The sequence below is a fragment of the Choloepus didactylus genome, chromosome 7, assembly GCF_015220235.1.
Source record: "Choloepus didactylus isolate mChoDid1 chromosome 7, mChoDid1.pri, whole genome shotgun sequence".
NCBI classification, from domain to species: domain Eukaryota; kingdom Metazoa; phylum Chordata; class Mammalia; order Pilosa; family Megalonychidae; genus Choloepus; species Choloepus didactylus.
In genome coordinates, this window is record NC_051313.1 from 130845228 (window position 1) to 130867321 (window position 22094).

Consider the following 22094-nt stretch of genomic DNA (forward strand, 5'->3'; position numbering starts at 1 on the left):
AGCAGATACTACCTAAGCATTTAACAAAACATAGCATTCATTCATGAAAAATCATTAAAGAAACTAGGAGTAGAAGGAAACTTCCTCAACTCGAAAATGGACGTTTATGAAACTACTACAACTAGCACCATACTTAATGATGAAAGCAGGGCTGGACTAGGCTGTAGCAAGAGAGACACTCATCTCAGGATCAAAATTTGAAGGGGCACCAAAATACTCAGTCATTAAAATAAATAATAATTTAATGCAATATGTTAAAACATCTAAATTGATGCAGAAAACTCTGTGACAAACAAAATATCAGAACTGTAAATAAGGATAGGATCAATACTACTTTTGCCTCAGTCTTCAATATGGCTCAGCACAGTACTATGACTGAATTTCATCTATATATCAGGAGCAGTGTAAGCATGTCTGCTCTCACCACTTCTATTTTACATTGTACTGAAAGTCCTGACCAGTGAAAAAGGCAAGAAAAAGGAAGGACAATGTCTGTCTTTAGTCATAGACAACATCATCATCTATATAAAAATACTTACCAAATCTACAAAAAGCTCCTATAACCAAAAAGTGAGTCTAGCGGTATTGCAGGGTAGCTCATGATCTATGGCTGGAGCATGGACCTGGACATGCACATTGGAGCATAATCTGGCACTATTAGTTACACCATATGAACACTTCAGTTTATAATAAAACAATTCTGCTTCTGGGTTTATACCCTAAGGGAATCTCACACATTTTCATATGAAATAATTATTGTTGCAATATGTGTACAGCTGAGAAACTGGAAGCAATCTTGTGTGTATTGCTGAGAAAATGGAACGGCGAAGTATAATAGATGCACACCAGAGAGGGCAAAAATTAAAAGCCGTTAAAGAAATATATTAGACTACATTTAACAACATGGGTGAATATTTAAAAATATAGGGGAAAAATAACAATAAAATGAAATTTTATTTTAAAATAACATTAATGTAAATAAAAAAAACATGCCTATAGAACACATACACATTTTCCAAGAATAGGTACAATGAAATAGATACATAACTGTGCCAGTTTGAATGTATTATGTCTCCCAAACACCATTATCTTTGAAGTAATCTTGTGTGGGCAGACATTATCAGTGTTGATTAGATTGTAATTCTTTGAGTGTTTCTATGGAGATGTGCCCCACCCAACTGTGGGTGGTGACTCTGATTGTATAATTTCCATGGAGGTGTTACCCCACCCATTCATGGTGGGTCTAAATTAAATCACTGGAGCCATACAAATGAGCTAACAAACAGAGGGAACTCAGTGCAGCTGTGAGTGACATTTTGAAAAGGAGCTACAGCCAAGAGGGACACTTTGAAGAAAGCACAGGAGCTGCAGATGAGAGACAGTTTGAATACAGCCGTTGAAAGCAGACTCTTGCTCCGGAGAAGCTAAGAGAGGACAAATACCCCAAGTGCAACTAAGAGTGACATTTTTGAGGAACTGCAGCCTAGAGAGGAACATCCTGGGAGAAAGCCATTTTGAAACCAGAACTTTGGAGCAGATGCCAGCCACGTGTCTTCCCAGCTAACAGAGGTTTTCTGGACACCATTGGCCATCCTCCAGTGAAGGTACACGATTGCTGTACCTTGGACAATTTATGGCCTTAAGACTGCAACTGTGTAACCAAATAAACCCCTTTTATAAAAGCCAATCCGTCTCTGGTGTTTTGCGTTCCAGCAGCATTAGCAAACTAGAACAATACTAAATACATAAGAATTATTTTCTATGAAAGAAAAAAGGGAAGAAGCTATAACGATGAAAGGAAGTAACTTTTTAAAAATTCATAATTAATTATGAAATTAGCTAAACAACATAAAGATTAATACAGACATGATGCCCTTAATATGACATGATATTTCACTACGACAATGGGAGACACAAAAACTATGACCTTTGCCAACATAGTCAAGTGCCAGTGGAAATAATTACTAGTTGAAGAATAATTTTTAAATTAATTTGGTTAATGTAACTTGCATTGGAATCAATTTGATGCTAATGCAGTAATTTATGATTTATCAAATTGGAGGATTTATATCTCTAGCGCCTATGCCACCATACACAGGGAGTGTGATGGACCACACAGTAATGACATTATGCATTTTTTGGAGCAGCTGTCAGCCAGCTTTCTCTTAAAAGGGCTAAATAGTAAATATTTTCAGCTCTGGGGCCCAAATGGTCTCTGTCTCAACTCTGCCATAGACAACACATATAAATGAATAGGTGTGGCTGTGCTCCAATAAAATTTTATTTACAAAACAGGTGACAAGCAGTACTTGGCCCACTGACCATAGTGCACAGACCTTTCTTATGGAGCATTAACTTTATTCATAGATTGCACATAGAAAATTACTGCTAATATATCATTTCTGTTTCCTCATATAACTTCATCTGAAATTTTACTTTTAAAACATTTGCATACATTTATTTGAGATGTATCCTTTATATGTAGCATACTTTGATGTTGTTAAGCTAAATGAGAGATCACACATTTTAGTATTGTTTGTTTTCTGTTTCTTCTAATTTATCACTATCTTTTTCATTATGGACTATGTCTCCCCACCTAGAAATTTAGAAGTTGATTAGGATAGTATACAACTTGATTTAATTTGACTATTGGTCAATTTTAAGAATTAAAAATGCTTTAAATTTCTCCAATATTTAAATTCATTTAAATTGATTTTCCATATAAATTCAGTTTATTTTCCCTAATCTTTATATGTCTATGTTATGAATACTCTATAAAAATTATTTCTGGCATAGTATAATTTTGGCTTTCTTGTATAGTTTAGATATTCACCATTATTACCCATTTTTTCACTAGTTGTTTTATCCCACTACTTCCTCATTTTGAATTGTTTGTTGTGATTCAGTGATTTGTCAGCTACATTATATGCATTTGTGGTTTTTATTTTTAATGATATATATGTAGAATGTATTCTGAGCTTTTAAATATCTGAAAATACACTTTTTCTTTACACATGAACAAAAATTTGGCTAGAAATCAAATTCTTTCATTTAGGTTACAGCTCTGTTTTGTATAAACTATCAACCAGGGATTACAAACCAGTAGCTATAAAGACCATATTGCCTGCTGATACATTTTGCTTGGCCTGTAGAGTATTAGAGAAAATGTGAATTTATTGATGGCTTTTTAAAAATCTGGAGATTTCACATAAAAATCCAATCTTTTTTTTTTTTTTTTTTTTTTTTTTTGGCTACTCTTGAAAGTTTAGAACTGTTGGCAGCCCTAGAACAGCATTTTCACATAGCAACTTCTGCCTTTAGTCTGGACCTGAAATCTCTAATTCACAAAGAACTTCCTTGCCTTGTTTCACTACTTTAGGTTATCTGACTTCTGATAGCAACTGAGATCATGAGCACTGGGGCTGCTCAGTTGGTTTCCATCATTTTAAGTTGTTGAAGTAAACAGTGAAAGAATTCTGGCTTCTGTTGATTTGTTATTGTGACTTTTTTTTTTAATGCTTTGCTTGAATGGGTGTAAGGAGCTTTCATTAAAAGTTGAAACTATAAATAAGTGAAAAGCAAAGTGTTTCAAGCTCTGCCTTTCCTCGAGTTCCATGGTTTCTGTGTTTTGTGTTCTAAAATCATTTCATATGACACTTATTTGTTTTGAAAGAAATCCCTTCATCCTTGGAAAGAACGGATCATCCTGTGTTGGTGTTCATCAATATTTATCTGAGACCAGCTAGAATCATCCTTTCAGATGTCAAAATATAGGAAGTAATTGATGTTCACAACTTCAGTCAATTTTCTGGTACAATGTTGTCTTTAATTTACTAAGGATCTGTTTGCCTGAAAAACAATCCCATGGTCTTTTGACCAGATTATCTTATCAGAGAAGAGCTTTATCCTGTAAAGCTTGAAATTGTCTGTATTTCTTGCACTGTAAAAAACCCAAAGTGACAAAGTAAATATTCCAACATCTGCATCTAAAATTCTAACCCACATCCATTTTGGCCTCAGTAACATTTCATTCCAGAGGAGTAATGGGCCTAGAGAGGCATTAAAGGATGAAGTAGGGCCAAAGGGTAGAACAACATGTTTGGATTCCAAAGAAAGGAGCTTTCACAAAAAGAGAAAGACAGACATGCCTCTCTGTGAGTCTGTGTAGACGGAAATCTCCTGTCTTATTTACCCCGTGTGGCTGTACCATTCTGCCTCCAGGCTAAGCTTTCCTTAGTTGTCTCTCCAACTTTCGCCCGACACATTTTTGACCAATATTTCTAGTTTCCACTGCTGTTGAACCTTTGCATCACTTTTCCTATTTTCCTGAGCATCGCAGTAGAAAGGTTGCAGGGAATAAATCAGGCACTGAAGATTGCCAACTAAGTAACCAGAAAATTTTCTTTCATATTTAAAGAAGGTGAACCTATTAATGGTTTTTGTCTTCATGTGCCAGTTTGACCTAAAACCTGTGTGTGCCAAAAGTCCTCTTAAAAACACACACGTGGGCAAAGCACCTTTTGACTACAACTGCTGCTGGTCTATTTACTACTGCATCTTTTCTCAGACATATTGTGGCAGGAAAAAAACTATATATAAATTGAACAAATTGCCTACAATATATTGAGATGTTATTTTTAAGAATTTTTCTCAAAAATATTCATTTTTTTTGTCAACATCTTTAAGACCATGTTTCATTCTGATGTGGTAACCTTAAATTATCAGAGATCTTTTCCATGGTCAAGGTTGAATGACTTAAATCACTTTCAAATTCTATTTCACATCCCTAACACATGTTAGTTTAATGAATCACTTTTGCAGCAGTGACAACAGCTAAATTACAGTATCTTTCAAAAATCTAGCCTACCATGGTCTAATTCTTTAGCATTTGTTATAGAGAAGGAAGAACAAGAAGGGATAGAAATGAACAGAGTGTGAAATTTAGGCAAAAATTATGGGCTGAAGCTTGAAATTAAAATCTCAACTGAAGTTTAGTTTAAGGAAACAAAAGAAAACAGTCTGAACCAAGAATGGGAGTGCTTGTGTGTGTGTTCACCACAGTGTGTGAATATTACATGAATTAGCTCATTGGCCATGACTGCAGTGTTTTTTATGGGAAGAATGGGTGATTTGTTAGCATGATCTCATCCATCCTCGAGGAGCAGGAGGTTGTTTATGTGCGCAGGCTATTCACAATAATAATTCTGAAGAGAGGAAGTGTTGCCGAATGCTTACAGTCAGCAGCTTAGGTTCTATTTCTGGATGCATCAGTTTTTGTCAGGTGGCTTTAGACAGGTCACATTCTCTTAGGACCCCATGTCTCTGAAGCTCTTTGACTGGCATACTAATAGTTTCCATTTTATTACTTCATGGATATTTCATGAGTTTTAATAACTTTAAGTAAAGTAACCTGCAAAAAATGCTTTCAAGTATTTGGAGAACCTCCAGAACAAAGGAGGAAGTGTTCCTTCTCTGGAGAAGTCCTTGCATCACAAGTGATGTATGGTCTTTTTTTTTTTTTAAATAGAAAGGTTCAATATTGCCAAGTATGTTCTATAAACTTTCTCTCCAAAATTGTCACTTTACATCTTCTTACCAAAAGCTATATGAGTTTCACATGACCTCATTATTAGACACGTTTCATGACAAACACATTTTCTTATTATTTTTCAAAGGGGGAAGTCATAGACAATGTCACTAGGGTGATGGAAATTTGGGAACCATTTCTAGAGTAACAGTTGTTCTTTACATTGAAAATGAACTTGTGAAGACAAGGCCACTCCTGCTCATGAGATGTCTGGGTAGGAAAGTGCATAGAGACCTATAACATTGTTTACCTGATTAGAACCAGAGAGGAATCCTAGGTGTTGAGATTTACCTTCAGGGAAAATGATTTAGCACATGGATTTGCAAGGATTTAGAGGCCAAGTAGGTCCAATTAATTCATCTCTGTCAATTAATAAGAAAAACAAATTTGCAACATGTTTTACAGTTCAAATAGAATATTCATGTATGTAGTTTCACAAAAACTCTTTGAAGTAGACAAAGCGATCTTTTGTTTCAAGATGGGAAAACTCAAGTTTGAGGTTACTAACTGATTCGTCCAAGGTTACCCAGCTAGAGTGGCAGAGCTAACCTTCTAACCTCTATATTTTCATCTTCCATCTAATGATTTATGCTATTCTCTTGATTCTAACAGAGGAAGGAAGAAGAAGTTCATATAAATTACGGGCTCCCTACCCACCTGTGCTGGTGTGAATGTATTATGTCCCCCAAAACGCCATTATCTTTGATGCAATCTTGTGTGGGCAGATGTATTAGTGTTGATTAGATTCTAATTCTTTGAGGGTTTCCATGGAGATGTGACCCACCCAACTGTAGGTGATAACTCTGAGTTGATAATTTCCATGGAGGTGTGGCCCCACCCATTCAGTGTGGGCCTTTGATTAGTTTACTAGAGCACTATATAAGCTCAGATAGATGGAGCAAGCTTGCTATAGCCATGAGGGACACTTGGAAGAACACATAGAGAGCTGAGAGCAACTGAGAATGACATTCTGAAGAGCAGCTGCAGCTAAGAGAGGGCAAAATGCCCCAAAAGCAACATTTTGGAGAATGCCATTTTGAAATGTAACCTGGGAGCAAGCGGACACCAGCCACGTGCCTTCGAGCTAACAGGTTTTCTGGACACCAATGGCCATCCTTCAGTGAAGGTACCCCCTTACCTTGGACACTTTATGGCCTTAAAACTGTAACTTTGTAACCAAATAACCCCCCTTGGTAAAAGCCGATCCATTTCTGGTATTTTGCATAAGGCAGCATTAGCAAACCTGAACACCAACCTTATGCAATTCCCACCAGTTGAGAATCACCGACACAGCTAGTCATCCCTGATGAGAGTGTGTGTGTTTTTCTCAGATGGGCTCGGACAGAAAATAGCTTACCAATCACAGGATGTATCTTTTTTGGATGTCTGTCTTTTCTTTTTTATGTAAATTGTTAAACTATATCAAGAACATGAAATACGTTTCTTAATTTTCTCAAGCAAGTGCTTTTTAATGTACCCAGATAGTTTTGACAAATTTATTCCTACTCAAAGTTGAAGTATGGCTGCTGTTTTTATGTCCTGATAATAACTCTAGCCATCCTACATGGCCTCTATTTAAAACTAACATTCCCCAGGCCTAATGCCCTTCACTGTTAGTGCCCTAGTTTTTTACTAATGTACATTGTAACTGAAAACACATGACACTGAAGAGATTAAAACCACTCTGAAACATAACCAAAGAAACATTTCATAACTCAACTTTCCCCTGGACTATATTCCAATGAGATTTTCATGTGGTTGCAGATTTTGAACACTGGCATATATGTTTTGGCATAAACTTGGAAAGGGAAATAAAACGAGCTCCTTTTCTCATGAAAAACTCATACCAGCCCTCAGAGAAAGAAATGGGAGAACTGTTTCAAGAGAGACATACCTTAATTTTGTTGCAAATTCTTTTCTACCTTCCAGCCTTCAATATCAATATGTCACCCTAAATTATTTCATTAAATACTTCATCTCCTCTGTAACCTGCTTGTCTTTGAGGACAAACTTTAGATCTGCCTTGTACATGCAATATTTCAACTGAAAGGACACCTGCTGGCTCTTAACTGGAAAGCTGTATCCATTCTTTTCTTCTCCCCTTCATAAATATATATTGCAATTTCCACTGTTATTAAAAAAATTATCCCTTGGTCCTTAGCCATCTACCACACTCTACTCTCCCTTCATACTTAAGCTGACCTTGCTCCTTCAGAAAGACAAGAAGACAACCTTAAGTGACAACGAGACAAATTTCATTTTGTTGGGAGCTGCCTTTTCAATTATTTCTCTCTTCTCGATTTCTCCTTGCTGACCTGGTCCAAGCTGTTACTTTGACAGGGGTCCCTAACCTCTAAATTAAAATATGCAAATTGTTATGCTTCCTGCACTAGGACCACTATAGTCTATGCATTGTAATTGTAAAAGATTGCTCAGTTCCGTTTTACACCAGAGGAATATACTTACCTACTTCTGCCATTTCCTATTATGTGAAAAATAATACCCTGCAGACTGATAAGTTAGAAGCAATACATTTATGCATCAGTATATTTCTATTTTAAAAATGAAAGATTATTATTTCTTGTGACCCACATTCTGCCACTAGGAAAAAATGTCCAAATATATCCCAATACTTTCAAAGACTTGTTGGATATATTTAAAATGTTTCAAGACTGAGACCTACTCTAACTTAATTTGAAACATGGTACTTGAGTACTTTTTATTGAATAGACTGGAAATTCAAAACATTTATTAGTCAATGCATTTTTATTCCATCTTCTCCTCTAAAAACTCTTGGAATTGGGATGCTTCCCCTAGTCACTTGATTAATCAGTACTATTCCGGGCTGAAAAGTCATTTTCAAGGCCATTCTCCATACTATCCGTGTATGTGTGCAGATACAAGGTTTTTCCATTATTTTAAACAGTTCTGTAACTCAACCCCATAAGAAAGTTATCTTTGTAAAACCTACGATGACAAAAACTGAAATGTAAGATATTTAGAAATTGCTTAAGGCTTATCTCTGTGATATTATCATACTTGCCAAAGTTCTCAAAAATTCCTGAGTGATTATTAATTGTCTTGTAAACATTATGATTCCTTTCATGTTGTCTCAAGAGACTTGGGGTGTAACCCATTGGAAATCACCATATGGGAATCACTTAGCTATGGGAGAAATTGCAATAATAAAGTACTGTAAAATCAACTGGAAATTTGTTGCTTTAGGATATATTTGATATTTTTCTCTTTACTTTTTCTGCCATAACTTGATTGTGTTAGACTGGTTTTAAGTGGATTTCTAATCCGCAAACACTTATTGATAGAAGCAAAATGTATCAAGTAATGGGAGGAAAGCCATCTCACGTTTAAAATTGTACGCAATATGAACCACAAGTACAGAGTGATGAACACTAAACTCAGTGCTACAACACCAAGCAGCAATCACCAAGGCCCATCTCTATCGGTAAAGAGCTCTGTTAACACCAGTAAGTAACGTGTCTGGACTTATTTTTAAATATCTATTAAAATTACAAATTCCAAGTCAGTGAACTTTGGGGCTGAGATGAATCTGATCTTCTAGTCAACCCTCTTAGTTTAAACAGGCTCAGAGAGGATGAATGATTGTATGATAATTATAAAATACTTTATCTATAAAGGTAAGTCTAGAATTCAAGCCATTCATTCATTTATTTTTTCAATTAACACTGTGCTATAGGGACTGACAGGAGAAGGGAAACCATTTTAAGGCTATGTAGTCAGCAGGGTAAAGATGAGTGGGTGGAGATTACACTTGATTATTACCCCTCTCAAGGCAATTTGAAAATGTGTCTCTGTCCCTCATAACTTAAAGTGTATTTTATTTAATATTGGTATAGCTACCCCAGCTCTCTCTTGGTTACTACTTGCAATATATATATATATATATATATTTTTCCCCATCTGTTCACTTTCAACTTACTTCTATCTTTGAATTTAAGGTGAGTCTCTTGTAAACAGCATATAGTTGGGTCAAACTTTTTTATCTAGTCTGCCAATCTCTGTCTTTTGACATTAAAAGTACTTTGACATTAAAGTAACTAATGGTAATGCAGTACTTTCTTTTGCCATTTCGCTATGCTTGCTTATAAAAGTCATATTTTTTTCATCATCAGTAATTGTTAATGCATACTTTCATATTTATTTGATTTTTTTGTATGTTACCATTTTGCGTCCCTTCTAATTTCTTTCTGTATAAACTTTGCATATATTATAGTAGTAGTTACCATGGGGCTTAAATTTAGCACCCTAAATATAACAATCACATTTAATTTGATACCAACTTTAAATTCAATAGCTTACACATATACTCATACACTGTTCCTGTATTCCTGCACCCCTCAACTTTTTGTTGTATTTGTTACAAAATTGTGTCTTTACACATTTTTGTCCCAAATCATAGATTCATCATTACTTACAATGCATTTGCATTTTAGAATCTATAAGAAGTAAAAAGTGGAGTTGCATATCATTAAATACAACACAATTAGTACCGGTATTTATAGGTAACCATATGGTTACCTTTAAGGAGGTCTTTATTTCTTTATGCTGTTTCAATCTAATGACTAACTTATTTACATTTCAGTCTGTAAGACTCCCTTTAGCATTGCTCATAGGGTAGATCTAGTGGTAACAAACTCCCTGAGATTTTATTTACCTGGGAATTTCTTAATCTCTCCCTCATTTTTGAAAGTCAGTCTTGCTGGATATTAAGTTCCTTGTTGGCAATTTCTAATGAGAAATTGGAACTTACTCTTATGGAACCCCCTTGCATATAGTGTTCTTTTTCTCTTGCAGCTTTTAGCACTCTCCATATCCTTGTTGTTTGACTATGTGTTGGGCATAATTTTCTACGATTATATCCTGTTTGAAGTTTGTTGGTCTTCTTCAATATGCATATTCATGTCATTTGTTTTTCTGAAAGGTTTCTACCATTATATCCTTGAATATTCCTTCTGCTTTGTTCTCTCTCTTCTCCTTGTGGGACTTCCATAATGCATATATTGGTACATTGGATGTGTCCCACAGATCTTAGGCTCTGTTCACTTTTTTCATTCTTTTTCCTTTCTGCTCCTTAGCTTGAATCATTTCAATTGTCTTGCCTTTGGGCTCACTCATTCTTTCTTCACCAGCTCCAATCTGCTGGTGAAACCCTCTAGGGAATTTTTCACTTATAATGCATTTACATTTTAGAATCTATAAGAAGTAAAAAGTGGAGTTGCATCTCATTAAATACAACACAATTAATACTGGCATTTATGTTACCCATATGGTCTTAAACTCCAGTATTTCTGTTTGATTCTTTTTAAAATTTCTCTTTTGAGTAGGATTCTCATATTGTTAATTCATTGTTTTCCTGATGCCCTTTCATTCTTTCTCCACGTGTCCCTTTATCTCCTTGAGATTGGTGGGGAACATTTTATGAATATCTTTGTTCAGTATGTCTGAAGTCTGGTTTTCTTCACTGATTGTTTCTGGATTTTTATCTTGTTCCTCTGATAGGCCATCATTTCCTTTTTCTTTGTTTGACTTGTAAACTTCTGTTGTATGCTGCATATTTTAATATTTTAATGTGTTAACCCTGGAATTTAGTCTCTTGAGATGTGTGTTCCTTACATTTGTATTTAACTAGTGATATGACAGAGATTTCCTTGAGTGCCAGGAGATAAACAAAAAACCAATGCCAAAAAAAAAAAAAAAACCACTTTTCACAGGCTTTGCAAAGTGGCTCTACAATGGCTGGTGCTCTCCCTCAGTAATTAGCCCTATTATCAAGAAGATCAGTCTGAGGCAAATGTAAAATGCAGGTTCCTCTATTGCTTTTCTGAGCCTGCATCTTTTCTGGGGATTGTGCTCCCTCCATCCTTAGGAATTCAAATGTCCCCTCTACTCCCTGTGAAATACTTTCTCCCCCTCCTGGGAGGAGAAAGCAAGTAAATCTTTGCTCTGGGCCACATTCACTTAATTGTGTCTTTTACTACTTTAGCTATGTGCAAGCTGATTTTGCTTTCAGTGCACATTTGGGGAATGTGAGTCAGCGAAGAGTTTCCTAGTTCAATCTTTCAAGCTACCACCTGGTAGACTGGCACAGAAATACAGGCACTGCAGTATGCACATAGGGGTTTCTCTGCTCCTTCGGGAATAGGGCCAGGGACCCACCACAAGAGCATATACTAGCTCTACTACATGTCAAGGAGGGCTGGGGAAGGGTTCAACAACAACGCCACCAACTTCTCCTACCATTTTGAAGCCCTGTTTTCTTGATTTGGCACTCACTGCAGTGCTGTAATCTTCTAACTGTTTCCCACAATTCTGAGGAAGACGGCTCTTTCAGTTTTTGCTAATTTGTCAAAGATTCTGTGAGGGAAGAGCACCCTGGAATGTCTTCTGCCACCATCTCGGTCAACCAGAATTTCAGTCTTTTCTTTTGAGTTACTCCTTGAAGATGCCTCTCCAACACCAATCTAAATGCTACCTTTTGTCTTTAGAAACTAATGGAGTTATTACCCTTATTATGAGAAACTGCAAAGATTATAAGTGTGACTATAAATATATCATAAACCTAAAGAAAATTTCATAGGAATTCATTTATCATTTTTGGAGGTAGGGGTGCTAACTGATAACAGAGATTTTAATAGGATAATATAATTGAGGAGAAGAATAAATTGGATTTATAGGATCTTGTGAAGGATGGATTTTAAAAAATATCTTTGAAGGAAAATATCATTGTGCAGATGAATATTATCAATATTTTTGTAAAAACTAAGCTTTACTGTACTTAAATGGCCTTCTTTGGTCCATTAGAGTAATGTTTCCAAACATCAAATATGAGATTGTAAGTGCCTGAGCATTAGCAAGAACAGTCTAGAGATAGTTTTCCCATGAGTGAGGTGCTGTGATTATAAGCACAGGAATTAATGTGTAAAGAAGCCAGGAAGAGGACAAGTGAACATTGGCAGTTTCGGAGGACATTGGTGTTGCAATAATATTAGGATGGCTGGCCCTGAGTGGTGTCATTTTAAAAATAATTCACCACTACATAATATGTGTACATTGTAGGAATTTATGTGGTGAATATTTTCCTCTAAGTAAAATGAAGGCAATAAATTCCAAAAAATGCAATTTCACTCTTAGTGTTATACCTGTCAAAAGAGGCTGTGTTATTTAACACACAGGCTAAGCTGACATAATTCAGAAACCCCAAAATGCAAGGGCTTTAACAAGAGGTGTTTATTTCTCTCTGGCATAACTGGCTGGAGGCAAGTGAAGGATCTCGCTGCCAGCAGAAATGGAAAAGGGTACACTAGGTGCATATATTTTAAGAGGCATCCTGTCACATCTGGTTACTGGCCAGAACTTAGTCACATAGCATTCGAAGCTAAAACTAAGAAATTTGTTCATTAAGTAAGAGAGAAAGGAAATTGGTAGACAACCATCAGCTTCTGCACATAGACACTTGCTTTAGTTCCCCAGCTGCTAAAATAAATACCAAGCAATGGGTTGGTTAAACGGTGGGGATTTATTAGCTCATGGTTTTGAGGCTAGAAAACAATCCAAAATCAAGGCGTCATCGAGATTATGCTTGCCCCAGAAGACAGTGGCATTCTGGGGCTGGCTGAACAGTGATCCAGCCTCTCCTGACTTATCTGGGTTCCACTGACTTCCAATTTCTTCCTGTGGCTTTCTCTCTGTTTCTGAATTTCACTTTGCTTATAAAGGACTCCAGTAATAGAATTAAGAACCATCCTGATTCATTTGCACCACATTTTAAGTGAATTAATCTTATCAAAAGTTTCTATTTACAGTGGGTTCACACCCACAGGAATGGATATGTTTAAGAACATGTTCACAGCCATAGGAATGGATTAAGTTTATGAACATGCTTTTCTGAGGTTTAGCATTCAACTGACATTCATTGAAAAAATGAATGTCATTTATGAGACATTTGTTTAAAATCCAAAAGTGTAATATTGAGTGGATTCTCAATTGAATCAGTATAATTTTTTCTAAGATAGTATTATACACTTTTAATAAATATTTGCACTAAGCATCAATAATAGGAGCATGTCATTCACAATATATAGTACATTTTATACTTTCTGCAAGACTACTTTATGTGGTACTGCAAAATATTTCTGCGGATAAGGAGAAACAAAAATAAGCTAATGAAAGTTTGTTTAAAATTAAGGTAACTCCATATAAATGTTTATATATATATATATCTCCACCCAACCCAATACATATAGTGTAGAAAACAAATCAATATTCTGTATTCATCGGAGAGAGTTTCTCCAGTTCTCTTTTTATCTTTCTGGACCAATTGTTTTTTTCTCACTGAGACCACTTAAGACACATGCTTATTTTTCTGCAGTTTAAGTAAATTATCAACCCCTGGCCCTGAACCAGATTTCTGTCTGTCTTTCACAGTATCTAGCAACACTGTGGTTGCTTAATTAATTCAGAACAATAGTAGTAATAATGAAACAACATTCACAATCCCTCTGAAAAAGAGTAGCAATAAGTGATATTTTTCTCCACCAAACCTTGCTAAAACAGTTACGTTCATTTCCGAGATTGTTAGCCAGCCTGAATTGAGAATTCTCCTCACTATATCTTAGTCATTACATATACATTATGCACCACTTTGCCAAGGGCTTTCAAAAACACTTATTTATATGCAGCCTTTGGGCTTCCCAACACTATTATAAAAGCAAGCTGGCCTAGAGATGCTCATGTTTTCTCTAAGGAACTAAAGTGACTGCCTCATATAAGCTATATTAAGGGAAACTATTTATATTTTGAAGTACAGAGCTAACAAAACTGCATGTAAAATACTGATGTCAAAATTCAAAGAGACTATTAGAAAACAAAAGTAAAGACACACAATATAAAGATGGGACAAAATTTAATATTAAAATATCCTATAGAATTTTATTTAACTTATTTTTCTAATGCTATGTAAAGTTAAACCATTTATAGATACCGCCAGATGTTTGTATGTTTAGCAACATTATTAGTTTCTCATGTTTCATTTTCTTAGCTCACATGCTGAACTCACCCCTTTGAAATAATTAACACAATCACTAACATTATAAGATCATTTTCCTCACTCCAAATAAATGACCATCAAACTTGTGCCTACTCTCTATATTCAGAAATGCTTAAATAGTTCATTATTACCCAAATGACTATGGGGAAATGTTGTGCCTGAGATGAAAGGAATAATGACTCATACCCCCCACAAAGAAGATGAAAGTCTTCTACATAAGAATTAATTCACTGTAAAATATCTGAGTATCAGAAAGATAATTGAAAGCACTAAAAATAAAATCTAATGCAATAGGTAATTTCAAGGTCATGAGACTTGTCACTAAACAATTAGGAGATTTTAAAATTTTGGTAGGTTTTATAAATCGGGGTATATCATACGTTCTGAAGATAAATCATTTTTATATGGAGTTTTACATATCTAAATGTGTTTCTAATAAATATTTCATATGCCATAAGTTTTCAGTTGTTTTATAATATAAGACCGACAACAAAAAAGTAAAGGTCATGATATTTGTTATAAATGTTACAAGATTTTGTTTTTAATTTTGGTAAGGTAAGTTTTATAAATTTGACTGTAGCCCATGTTCTGAATTCAGAATTTTTAAATGGTGTTTTACCTACAGAAATTTATGCCTAACAGAAATATTTTATATGCTACATGTTTCACATTTATCACACTAAATCCAAAAAGAATCTGAAATATTTAATGAATACTCATTTAATTATCCAATAGCAATACCTTCTGTTGGGAATATGTTTTACTGATATTTTAAATCTGAACCTATATAATCTGAAACAAAAGAGGACAAATGAGGAAGATAGCATTTCTATTTTAAGGATATAAGGAAATTCACTTGTGGAAGGACATAATGATTTGCATGGCATTACCGAGTGGATTAATGAAACTGGTTAACAACAGAACTTAGATTTTTCAATACTGTACTTAGAGCCTAGGTAAGCAAAAATGTGAAGAAAAGAGTTTCCCTCTATCATCTTTTCTGTGTATGTCCCTTTTTCTCCCAAATACCTATTGCCCCATATTGGTCCCTAGCATCCTAGTGTTATCTTAGTGATACCTAGGACTGATGTATATTGGCATGCATCTATTAAGCCATATGCCTTGTGCCACTTTGGATGTATTATGTTCCCCAAAATGCCATCATCTTTGATGCAATCTTGTGGGGGCAGACGTATTAGTGTTGATTAGGTTGGAATCTATTGATTGAGTGTTTCCATGGAGATGTGACTCAATTAACTATGTGCAAGACCTTAGATTGGATAATTACCATGGAGGTGTTACCCTGTCCATTCAGGGTAGGTGTTAGTTGGATCGCTGGAGTCGTTTAAAGGAGTTCACAGACAGAAGGACCTCAGAGCAACTAAGAGTGACATTTTGAAGAGGAGCTGCAGCTAAGAGAGGACAAAACACCCCAAGAGAAACATTTTGGAGAACACCATTTTGAAACACTACCTGGCTGCAAGCAGACACCAGTCACACGCCTTCCGAGCTAAGAGAGGTTTTCCAGATGCCAATGGCCATTCTACAATGATGGTACCCTGTTGTTGCCTTACCTTGGGCATTTTATGGCCTTCAGACTGTAACTTTGTAACCAAATAAACCCCCTTTTAAAAGCCAATCCATTTCTAGTGTTTCACAAAATGGCAGTATTAGCAAACTGGAACATGCCTCTTTATGGCTGGCATCCACATGGTTGGTCAGATTCTATACCCTACAAGTTGTAAAATATTTTGAAAACTATTCCTGGTATATTATCTCTGAGCCAAGGCCCTCCTTTCATGGAAGGCTTTCATAGAAGACCTCAGTGCCAGGTTTCTCTTGCCCTCTCTTGAGTATCTGCTCTACTCTAAATTCTCTAAAAATATGACAGATAAACAGAAAGAGAATAAGGACAGAAAGAAGAAAATTATGAAAATGAACCAAACAAAGCTGAAGACCACAATAACAGAAATTAAAAATTCCATAAAGGGGGTTCAACAGCAAATTGGAGCTGGCAGTGGAAAGAATCAGTGAACTTGAAGATAAGATAATTGAAATCATCTAGTCTGAGGAGCAAAAACAAGAAAAAATTAAGAAAAGTGAACAGAGGCTGAGGAACCCATGGGACACCATCAAGGATACCAATATATTCATAGTGGGGATCCCAGATGGATAAGAAAGAGAGAAAGGAGCAGAGAGAATGTCCAAAAATATAATGGCATAATGGTCAAAAACTTCCACAATTTAATGAAAGACATGAATATGCACATTCACGATTCTCAATGAACTCCAAACGGGATGAACCCAAATAGACTCACAATACACCATATTATAATCAAACTGTTGAAAGCCAAAAATGGAGAATTCTGAAAGCCACAAGTCAGAAGCAATGTGTCACATACAAGAGATCTTCAGTGAGATGAAGGGCTGATTTCTTATCAGAAACCACTGAGGAAAGATAGCAGTGGGATGACATATTTAAAGTACAAAAGCAAAAAACTGCCAAACAAGAATTCTATAACTGGCAAAACTGTCTTTCAAAAGTGAGGGAGACATTCAGGGGGAGTTCATCACCACTAGATCAACCCTACAAGAAGTGTTAAAGAGAGTTCTGTGGATTGAAATTAAAGGACAATAGACAACAGAGTGATGCCACATGAAGAAATAAGGATCTCTGGTAAGTGTGATGACATAGATAAATAAAAATTCCACTACTATTTTATTTTTTGTCTGTAAGTCCACTTTTTACTTCCTATTAGGATCTAAAAGGCAAAAGCATCAAATGTAGTGATAATTCAGTGGTCGTGGACTCATCATATAAACATGCAAGTTGTGACAAGAACTACATAAAGGTGAGAGACAGAGGAATATAGGAAAATAGTTTGTATTGAAGTTAAATTAGCAACCAAGAAAACAAGAGTGATACATATTTAGAATGTTAAATTTAAGCCCCATGGATAATACAAAGAAAATATAGGAGAATATGAAAGCTCATAAAGATGGAAATTATAGTACAGGTTGCCAGGGGAGGGAGGCAGGGGCAGTGGGGAATTATTGCATAATGGGTGCATGGTTTCTGTTTGGGGAGATGGGAAAGTTTTAGTAATGGAAGGTGGTGATGGTACTGCAACATTGTAAATATGAGTAATCCCCCTGAATGGTATCCTTGGGAGTAGTTGAGATGGGAAAGTTTACGTTGTATGTATGGCCTCACAACTAAAAAAAAAAAAAAAAGAATGAACAGCTAAAGAGACAATAACAATTAAAACAATTAAATACAGTGCATGATCCTGGATGGATTTACCAAGAAAGGAGAAAAGTCTCAAAATGACATTATTGGTACATATGAAAAAATCAGAATAAAGACTGTAAGCTTTCTATCAATGTTAATTTTTTTAACTTGATAACTCCACTTACGTTGGTTACATAAGTAAATATCCACATTCTTAGGATGTTAGGAAATGTACATGGCGGTATTAAGTGTTCAGAGGAGCATGATGCATACAACCTACACTCAAGCGTTCAGAAAATGGATGGATGGATAGATTGACGGCAAATGTGGCAAATGTTAAAATGGTGGGTCTGGATATCTGGGGGTACAGGGGTATGTTGGAATTCTCTGCATGGAGTTTATATTACTTTTGTAACTGTCTTATAAGTTTGTAAGTATTTCAAAACAAAACATTTTTTAAGAAGGATGTACAGCAAATTAGACTTTTACAACACTGACAGTGGAGGTACACCTTGACATAATTATTTTTGACAACGGCTTGACAATATCTAACAAATCAAGGCACACATACTCAAAATCATTCCAGTTGTGGACATATATATCAAACATATAGGCTCCAAAAGATATATATATTTATAGTACACTACTCATAAGAACCAAAAACTGGGAATAAAACCAGTGTCCATCCACAATAGAATGGATAAAGAGAAATCATGGTAAATTTACACAATAGAATACTATGTATCAATGAAAAAAGAACAAATATCGTTAAATGCAAAAAAAAAAAAAAATGGATGAATATTGGGCCAAATTTTCCATCATAACAGCATGCATAATATATAATTCCACACATATGATGTTAAAGAACTTAACAAATTAAGGCATCAGAAGTCACAATAATGTTTCCCTTTGGAGGGGGGAACTGAGGGAGGCTCAATCTGAGTGGGAGTGAGACAGGAGTGTTTACTTTGTAAGAGGTGACTGGCTGCCTACTCTGATGCCTCACAAGGTAGCACTAGGATGGCAGAGTAAAACTTGATAGCATTACCAGGCTCACAACCCAATTCTGTCCACACCAGAAACAGCGGATTTAACTCACAGGGATTGATTCACATGACTCAAACACGTATGAGTCAAATGGGAAAACAGAATGCCAACTCATTAATATAAATTAGTAAACTCAGCTGTTTTATAGACAAATACTTGTGTCCATATGACCAACACACTCCATGAAAACAAATCCACGTGGAAAGTAAAGTTATATAAACACAAGACAACATATATTGAGCAACAAATGTCACTTTACAATGCACAGAATATGTACTAAGCTAAGTATGAAGGGCAAGTTTGTTAATTCATTCGGCACTTACAGTCAAAGACATCGGTTCAGGTTTGCTGCTCAAACACCCAAACATTTTATCATGCTCATCTCACAGCTCTCGTATGGCTACAGACATAATAATTTTGACATACAAAGCATTTTGCATGGTAAGAATTTCAAACCCCTTATGTACAGTGTGCTTCTCAGAGAAAGTAAAAAAACAAACAACAAAAAACAACAAAAAAAACTGACATCTTATTTTATAAATGGTAAATTAAAGTTAAAAGAAGTTAAAATTTAGTCCAAGTCATGTGTGCTTTGAGGTAGTGGATAAAACCAGAATAGAATTCAGGGTGCGCTGCTTCAAGTTGGAGGTTCAAGTAGACATTCATGAAATAACTATTTATTGAGAAAAACCCTTTCTGCCAGCTATTGTTTCATTTGCTGGAGACAAAGCTGTCACCAAATAAGTCTTTGCTTTCAGGGTGCTTATGTTCCATAGGAAGGAAGAAAGGCAGACAAGAAGTAAATATATAAACAAATAGTAAAGTTTCAGTTACTGATACATGCTCTAAAGAAACACAAATCAAGGTTAGGGATAAAGGCTGGCAGGGATGTGGCAATAGTTTTCAGAGACAACCTCTGTGCAGAGGTCACATTTACACATGCACCTGAATGAGGCAAACCTCATACTGAGAGAACTCTGAAGTGAAATACCTTTTATGTATCAATGTACTTAATTTCCAATAGATAAAACATTCTCTAAAACGTTTTAAAAGAACACCCAGTTCAGTGCTCTTTCCTTTATATTTTCCAAGCAAATAACTTCCTGGAATTTTATGGTTGATAGATAGCATCATCACTGATTTCAGAAAAATTGAAGGACTATCTGAAATAAAGGACAGTCTTAACTCCAGGGTTGTCTAAAGAGAAATTTAATTATATAGAAAAAGCATATGATAAACATTGCTAATGGATGATATAGAAAGTCCCTTAGGTTGCCAAAATTCCTAAAAGTATTTGTGATTTGCCTCCTTCCCTTATCTGAAGGAGCAAGGAGAGTTTGGTATGTTTTCTAATTTAGATGGGTTATCATCTTTAGTGCCCGTCCCCAAACTCAGAGATTATTTGTTTTCTCTAACACCAATTCCAGCAAATGAGAAGCCCTAAATTATCAACTCATTAATTATAGATTTTATATTTGATCACAATTCATTTGAAAATATGGACTGCTACTTACCAAATTTGTTATATATGAAATCACAAGTTGCTTAGCTTCCCCAGGAAAAAAAAGTTAGAAGAGTGTTTAGGACATTATCTCCAATTGGCTCTCTCTGGAGTTCACCCTCAGGTGAAACACCAAGGACCAGGAAATGGGGCAGGGATGAATGCAATGCCATTAACATCTGAAAGCTTTCATCTGGTGGAACATCCAGTTCTCTCACAACAAAACAGATCTCTCCCAAGAAAGTTATTAGTCAAAAGGCCAAACTAGAGTCCCCATGGTGATACTTTAGTGCCACAAGTACTGAATTAAGTGAGGTAAATAATAGATGGCCTGTTCACTGGAGAATTTATTTCAGCCCTTCTCAAGAAGCAGATGGAAATTTTAACCTCTGACCTCAGTTTAGAGCCATCTTTCCTTCCTTCCAAAGAGGAGAGACTGAATTTCAGGCTTGTTAAATCATTTCCCAGCTATCCTATCAGTGCACAACTAGAAGTCAAAAATATATGAGATCATGTTCTGACCTGTCCTGGTATAGTTAACTCCCTAAGTTATGCATTTCCAAACCCAAATAATCAGGTATGGCATTTAACCTCATGCTTAGGAGGAATGGGGGACTTGTGGTAGACGTATTGGAGTGAGCTTCTTTTGACTTTGACGTTGATTTTACACATACACACCCACATACCAATATGCTGAATAATTTTGAATAATCTTTGTTTCCTCCTCCAGATCCACTCTCTGGATGAACGAAGCTCTCTTGCTTTCTAGCATGTCATGAGTTTGGCTAATGGGAAGCTCTGACAGATCAAAGGGCAGAGAGCAGAGTGAGATCAGGGTATATACATTCCCAGCTCTCTCCCCACCTTGATTACTGCTTGGCAGTGGCTGCTTTGACCACGGAAGGCCACAGCTCCTTCTGGCTCCCCTCTCCTACAGCTTTGAGTCTGTCCAGTTCCCTGAATCCTCCTGATATCTCTAGGAAAGGCCCTATATTAATTTATCACTGTTTGAGTGTGTCATCTCTTTTCTGCCTTGCTATATCAGCCTTTATTTACAGAATTTGATTTCAAAAATATTTATATTGGTGATTAAATTTCCTATACTATGTTATTAAAAATATTATTTCACAATAAAAGGACAAGGGAGGATTCTGGGAAGATGGCAGCATAGAAAGAGGTGGAAGACCTAGTCTCCCCCAGAACAATTCATAAATGAACAAAAAACCAGTAAATAACCTGGAATGGTAGCGGGGAGACAAATGTGACTGTACACTCAACATCCACCAACATGAATTGGGAGGAATGCCTGAGATCACAGCATAAAATCTGTAAGTAAAACCGCGGACCTGCGCTGAGAGCTGAGAACCTAGAGCCGAGAGCCCCTCCCTCACGGAAGCCACACCGTGCACTTTCTCAGCCCAGCTCCAAGTGAGGTTTTAATATTAACTGCTCAATACAGACAGCGAATCCTCAACAAGCAGACAGAGGTTTTGGTGATGGCTGACCTTGGGAGAACCGGGGAAAATATTCTGTCTCTCGTTCTCTCTCTGTGGAGAAAACCTCGGCTGCTCTCAGCCCAAAAGGAGTTGCAGTGGAGACGGCCTCACACAATACGCATTCTGAGGCGAGCTGAGAGCCCCAC